This window comes from Cebus imitator, unplaced genomic scaffold (genome assembly GCF_001604975.1).
Source record: "Cebus imitator isolate Cc_AM_T3 unplaced genomic scaffold, Cebus_imitator-1.0 Scaffold10, whole genome shotgun sequence".
In the NCBI taxonomy this organism is placed as follows: domain Eukaryota; kingdom Metazoa; phylum Chordata; class Mammalia; order Primates; family Cebidae; genus Cebus; species Cebus imitator.
In genome coordinates, this window is record NW_016107325.1 from 1,606,495 (window position 1) to 1,614,300 (window position 7,806).

Genomic DNA, 7,806 nt, shown 5'->3' on the forward strand with positions numbered 1-7,806 from the left:
GATTAGAAAGCGTAAAGTCCCCTTAAGCCGAATTATCACCTGCTTACAATAGGTGGGCTCAAAGCGAATTGATGCGATTTTGTCCAAGATGGTTGCCTTCTGCCTTGAGAAGCTCCAACATAAGTGTCTAAGTGGGGTGTTTCCCCAAAGTCAGAAAGTAAAAGGGGTCAGGTGGAGCTTGTTGCTCTGTCATTGAACGTGAGCAGACTCTAAACAGAGTTTGTCATGTATGAGTGTAATCTCCTGGAGAAATCGTCATATGTTGTGGGCAAGAAGCAGATGACTGTTTGCCAAAGGGCTTTAAAAATTCTAAACATTCAGCATGAATTCACAGGGCATCATGAATGATTCTAAAATTTGTCTTGGAAAAAAAATTCCATGATAGACTATGCTGCAAAAACAGGTTTATTCTCAAAACAGCAACAAAAACCTTAGGTATGAGTATTCAAACACATTTTGTACCATCAATATTCTATGCCTGAGCAGTAGAAAGAGGGAAATGTAAGAAAGCCCTAAGTAATTTTTAACAATGATAAAAGAGCTTGATTTAATGTTATCAAATAGGGATGTTTCAAGTAATAACTTCGCCCTTTGGAAAGACGTTAAGGGGGGCTCCTATGGTAGTGCTGGCAATCTTTACACATCGTTAGACTATTACGACAAAAAGACAAGAACCTACCAGAAGGACCATCCTCACTTATCCACTGACAGTACAAAGCTTGGGATTTACACCATTACCGATCAAAATACTATAATTGATTGCTAAAGGTGAATTTTTCCTCTCCTTTCTAAAAATAAATCCACTGTATAAATGAAAGACAACCAAAACCTATTTTTCAACAAAAATTTAAAATAATACTCCTGAAGCTAAAGTGATATTTCAGTTTTAAATACAAAAACAGGAAGATAGAAATAAAAATGTACATTGTTTAGAAGAGGTGGAAAGATTTTGAATAAACAAGTGATTTAATAAACCACATAGCTTTCAATCCTTTCACAATCCACTGCTCCTTTTCTACACACAGCTATGCCAAGTTTAATACTTCTCAAATGTCAGTTTTGATTTCTGAAACTATCTTGTTTACATATAGCAAGTCATATCTTCTTGTTTTCAAAATCTTTTAAGTGTATTAGAACTAGTATCATTGACCTTTTAAAAACAATTCCTGGGGCCAGGAACATGGCTCACATCTGTTATCCCAGTATCCTGGGAGGGTAAGGTAGGTGGATCACCTGAGGTCAGGAGTTCGAGACCAACCTGGCAATATGGCGAAATCTGTCTCCAATAAAAATAAAAAAATTAGCCGGGCATAGTTGTGGGCACCTATAATCAAAACTACCTGGGAGGCTGAGGCAGGAGAATCACTTGAGTCCAGGAGGCAGAGGTTGCAGTGAGCCGAGATTGCACCATTGCACTCCAGCCTGGGAGACAAGAGTAAAACTCTGTCTCAAAACAAACAAAAACAAACAAACAAAAATCCTAGATATCCAACTGAAAAACCAACAAGTAATGTTGAAATTAACCTTAGATCCAACAACTTAGAAAAATCAAGAGGGAATAAGTTACATATTTTGGGGTTTTGTTTTTGTTTATCTCAGGATTTAACTGAATTCAGGATCTTTTAAAAACTCAAATGTAGGGAGTTTCCTGCTGTTCTTCCTGGTTAAAAAAAGAGATTAAAAATGAAATGTGGTACTGTAACCATATTCCCATTATCTTCTCATGTTTTTCATGTCTACTAAACATGGAGGGTTGCTAGGTGATTAAAACATACTTCCATTTTTCTGAATCCTAGAATCCATTCAGTTTTAAAACATTTCACTGTTGGAGGAAAATGATATCAACCACATTTTTAATACAGGAGTCAAAGCAAGTGCTGTGTTTTTAAGTCTAGATCCCACGTAGGCATCTTCTTTTAAGTTAGTTAGGTATGTATGATAAGTAAGCATGACCCAGCTATAGAAACACATCAGAGCATGATTGAACTAAAATAAGCAGCAGAATGGGAGGTTCTTATGGTTTCATTTCTCTCCCATGATCTGGCGGGTCACACTGGGGAAGACTAGGTTGGGGGCGGCCATGACAGCCGACTCTCAGTCTGAACCCTTTGTAACAGAGGGATGATTGTTTTTCTACCATCGTGTCCAAATGACAACGAAAACAGCCAGAAAAATAAAACGTTTGCATCTGTTAAGTACCACCTACACCTGCCTACAGATCTTGATGACGCAGATTGAGAACAAAGTGCATATGTTACTAAGCAGAGGGGGCTGGGGTTCATAGCACGAATCCTATTGGCAGGGATGTATTTTAGTGAGTTGAATTACGCCTGTCTGATAAACAACATTTGGGTTCACCACAGGGAGGACTTGGAAAGAGAGGCTGCTCACAAGGAGATGCTGACACTTGGGAAGAAAGCATTGAGGAAATACAATAGAACAAAATCCCATTTAACTATTGATGATGGCTTCTCCAGCATGAGGCTTTGCTGCTCATTACTATCCTGGAAAAAGTTACATAGATACTGATATTCTATTAAAAAAATAGATAGACTCCTTTCTTCAAATAACTGTCACTATACCAATAGAATTCCACTGGAAAAAAAAAAAAGATTAAAACTTTCAGAGAATTTTAAAGAAATTTGGGGTGAATTTCTCCCACAGATTCAAAATTAAGAGTCACCTCTGAGTTTGTCCAAAATTTTGGATTTAGTTAGATGAGTTAGCTAGCACTTATCTTTGAAGCTACTACTCTACAGTGCAGAATATACGCTACTTATATGTTTTTATGTTTTTAATTGGCCTCTTATTCAGCAATCTTGCCTGTTTTCCGAGCATTTCAGTAAAGTATCTTGCTAAATTAACTTTTAAATTGTAATAATTTATTTATGGATACCTGAGGATTTCCTAGTTACGCAGTTGTATCTTCCGAAATGCAATGACAATTGTATTTTTTCCTTCCCAATTCTTATAGTTCCTTTGTTGACTGTATCAGTTAGGCTCTTCAAGACAACATTGAAAAATATGTAGTAAACTCACAGTCATATTGTTCCATTCTTCAAATCTATGATATTTCTGGATGTTTTTGTAGATACCCCTTATTAAATTAAGAGTTCCTTTCTATTCACAGTTTGCTAAGATGTTTGATCATGAATTGGAATTGAATTCTAGTCTAAGCTTTTTCTGTATCTATTGAGATAACTATATAATTTTTCTTTGTTAATTTGTGAAATCCACCAATTTTTAAAATAATAAACCAATTTTGCATTCCTAGAATAAACCTAACTTAATCATGATGTATCATCTTTTTGTGTTTTGCCATACTGGGTTTACTAATACTTTGTTTAGGGATTTTATATCTATGCCCATGAGTAAGATTGGCTTGTCAATTTTCTTATTTAAAATATTCTTAAGAATTTTACATTTCAAAGTTACACTTTCCTCATAAAATAAGTTGAGAATGTTTTCTCTTTATTTTCTGGTAGAATTGCTCTAAATTGATATCATTGTTCTTAAAATGTTTGATAGAATTCAATGAAGATTATAAGTATATTGGAAGCATTCTTTGTGGAAAGATGAGATATTATTTGGTCAATTTAGTTTGGTTTATTTGGGTTAATTTGTTCACTTTTTGAGTTCAGAATTCAATATTTTAACAGCAAAAGATATTGACAGTTTATATTCTTATTTGTTCATAATAAAATTTTATATTAATACTCATTGCTTACTTTCATTCTTCTTGCATCAGTTTTGGTAAGCTTTGATTTTTTTAAACATTTCTCAACCTCATCTAAATTTTCAAATTTATTACTGTATAGTCATTCATAATATTTTCCTTTGATATTTTTTGTCTCCGAAGGGCCTAAAATAATGTCATTTTTTTCCGTTTACTGTATTGGTTATCTGTGCTATCCTTTTTTTTCTTGATCATTTTTACCAAACATTTACCCATTTTATTAGCCTTTTCAAGTTAATCTGTTTTATTTGCCTATTAGACTTCCGGCTTTGTCAATTTCTACATTTTTAAGAGAAGCATGGTTAGATTTAGCTTTTTATTGATACATAATATTTGTACATTTTGTTACATGCATAAAATAGGTAATAATCAAGTCAGGGTATTTGGGCTACCAATCACCTCAAATATTTATCATTGCTGTGTGTTAGGAATATGTCAAGTTCTCTCTTCCAGCTATTTTGAAATCTATGTTACATTGTTGTTAACTATAATAAATCTACTGTGCTATCAAACATTATTTCTTCTATTTCATTGTATGTTTGTAGGTATATTTGTACACATTAAACAATTTTTATTCATTCCTCCAACCCCACTCTACCCACAACAAACACCCTTCCCAGCCTCTTGCAACTATTTTTCTATTCTCTACTTCCATGAGATCAATTTTTTTACCTCTCACATTTGAGTGAGAACACATATTTGTCTTCCTGTGCCTTGCTTATTTCAGTTCACATAATGACCTCCAGTTTCATCCATGTTGCTGCAAATGACAGGATTTTATTCTTTTTAAGGCCAAGTAGTATTCCACTGTGTTTATTTACCACATTCTCTTTATTCATCTGCTGATAGACACTTAGCTTGATTCCATATCTTGGCTATTATGAATAGTGCTGCAATAAATATGGGATACAGGTATCTCTTCAATATATTGATTTCCTGTCCTTTGGATAAATACCCAATAGTGTTATTGCTCGATATTGTGCTGATTCTACTTTTAAGTTTTTTTAGAAATCTCCCTACAGTTTTCCATAACGGCTGTACTAATTTACATTCCCAACAACACTGTATAAGGGTTCCCTTTTCTCCATATCATCACCAGCATCTTAGCTATCTATTTATTTATTTATTGCCTTTTTAATAATAGCCATTCTAACTAGGATAAGATAATATTTCATTGTGATTTTCATTTGTGTCCCTGATCATTAGTGATGTTGGGCATTTTTTCATTCCTGTTGGCCATTTCTATGTTTTATTTTGAGAAATGTCTATTCATGTCTTTTGCCCACTTTTTAGTTGGATTATTTGTTGTCGCTGCTGTTGTTGTTTTGGCAGTTGAATTGTTTGACTTTCTTATACATTCTGGATATTAATCTCTTGTCAAATTAATCATTTTTATATATTTTCTCCCAATCACCAAGTTGATTTTACTCTCTTGATAGTTTCCTTTGCTGTGCATAAACATTTAGTCTAATATAGTTCTATTTGTTTATTTTTTTTGTTTTCATTGCTGTGCTTTTGAAGTCTTAGCCATAAAATCTTTGCCTAGACAAATGACCTACAGTGTTTTGCCTATGTTTTCATTCTAGTAGTTTTACAGTTTAGCATCTTACTTTTAGATATTTGATCATTTTGACATGATTTGTATATATGGTAAGAGATACGGATCTAGTTTCATTCTTCCTAACATGAATGTTGTTTTCCCAGAACCATTTATTGTTTTCCCAGAACCATACTTGCTAAGAATATACAGTGAAGAAAGGATACCCTTGAAAAAAAATTTAGCTTTAAAAAAATAAGTTCGCTGTAAATTTGTGGATTGCTTTCTGGATTCTCTATTCTGTTCCATTGGCGTATGGGTCCATTTTATACACAAACAATGCTGTTTGAATTATCATAACCTTGTAATATATTTTGAAGTCAAGTAGAGTGATGCCTTCAGCTTTGCTCTTTTTGCTTGGGATTGCATTTGTTATTCAGGCTCTTTTTTTGGTTCCATACAAACTTTAAGTTTGTTTTTACTATTTCTGTGATAAATGACATTGGTATTTTAAATGAGATTACATTGAATCTTTAGATTGCTTAGTATGGTCATTTTAACAGTATTAATTCCTTTGATTCATAAGTATGGGAGGCTTTTCCATTTATTTGTGTCATCTTTAATTTCTTTTTTTTTTTTAATTAAAAAAAGACATTTATTCAGCATCAGGATCAGACTATTACGTTTAGCAATCAACAGCCTGAGGGCAAAATAAAAAATAGCCATTCTAACCAGGATAAGATAATATTTCATTGTGATTTTCATTTGTGTTCCTGATCATTAGTGATGTTGGGCATTTTTTCATTCCTTTGTTGGAATGCTTTCCACTTTCTACAGAACAGAAACTAAAATAATCTGTTATACAATTAGTCATAAATACAGCCCTCGGATTTTTTTTTGCCCATACACATGAGTATTTGTCTAAAATATGTCTTCTTTGTAGCAGCTAGGCCCTGCCACCACTGTGCTTGGCTGAGTCCACAAATCTGTTGTAAACTGTAGATTTTCTGTCACTTCCCTGGCTCTCCTCTCCTGCTAAGCTTTGTTTCCTAATTAAAATCTTCTGCCACAGAGGTCTTTCATCTCCTTGGTTAAAGGTATTCCATAGCTACTGCTGCTACTGGAACTGCCGTAGCCACCTTGGTTTCATGGTTTGGCAAAACATTGGCCTCTACCACCACAGGTGCCAGAGCTTCTGCCTCCAAAGTTTCTTCCCTTCATGGATACAAAATTTGAAGACTCATTGTTGTAATTACCAAAATCATTGTGGCTTCCACAACCTCCAAAATTGCTTCCATCATTACCAAATCCATTATAGCCATCCCCACTGCCATCATATCCACCACCACCATGGCTGCCACCAAAGCCACCACAACCAAAGCTGTCATTCCCACTGAAACCACCTCCATGCCCACCACCAACATTTCCAGAACCACTATGACCTCTTTGGCTGGGTGAGGCACTAGCCATCTCTGACTTTGACAGGGCTTTCCTAACTTCACAGTTGTGGCCATTCATATTATGGTATTTCTGAATGACAATCTTATCCATGGAGTAATTATCAAATTTTACCAAGGCAAAGCCCATTTTCTTGCCACTGCCACAGTCAGTCATGATTTCAATCACTTCAACTTTTTCCATACTGTTCAAAATAATCTCTCAGGTGTTTTTCTTCAATATCTTCTTTATTGCCACCAACAAATATCTTTTTCAGAGTTAAGTGGGCACCTGTCTTTGAGAATCTTCTCTTGAGACAGCTCTCTTTGGTTTCACAGCTCTTCCATCCATCTTGTGTGGCTTTACACGTCTGCATCCACCTCCTCCACAGTGATACAGGTGACAAACCCAAAGCCCCTAGAGCACTTGGTGTTTGGGTCTCTCATGACCACACAGTCTATGAGCATTCCCCACTGCTCAAAATGGCTCCTCCAACACTCATTGGTTGTTTCAAAGCTCAACCCTCCAATGAAGAGCTTCCTCAGTGGTTCAAGCTCTTTAGGAGACTGACTTAGACATGACAGCAGGGAGAAGAGAGATTTTAATGATGCTTCTTTGGCGACATCCACAGGCAGCGTCCTCTTTAATTTCTTTCATCAGTGTTTTCTAGTTTTCCTTGTAGAGGTCTTTCATCTCCTTGGTTAAAGGTATTCCTAGATATTTCTTTTTCTAGCTGTTATAAATGGGATTGTCTTCTCGATTTCTTTTTCAGCATTTCATTACTGATGTATAGAAATGCTACTGATTTTTGTATGTTAATTTTGTATCTTTAAATTTTTCTGAGTTTATTAAATCTAAGTGTTTTTGTGGTAGAGCCTTAAGGTTTTTCAAAATACAAGTTCATGTAATCTATAAAGAGAGACAACTTGACTTCCTCTTTTCCAATTTGGATGTGTTTTCTTTTTTTCTTTGGTCTGATTGCTCTGGCTAGGACTTCTAGTACTACGTTGAATAGGAAAGGTGAAAGTGTGCATCACTGTCTTGTTCCAATTCTTTGAGGAAAGGCTTTCGGATCTTCCCCATTCAGTATGGTATT

General features: G+C 35.0%; 1 pseudogene; it reads right to left on the minus strand.

Annotated features, from left to right (window-relative positions):
* Positions 1 to 6,326: 6,326 nt before the first annotated feature.
* LOC108316822 lies at positions 6,327 to 7,156 on the minus strand (annotated as a pseudogene).
* Positions 7,157 to 7,806: the final 650 nt, after the last annotated feature.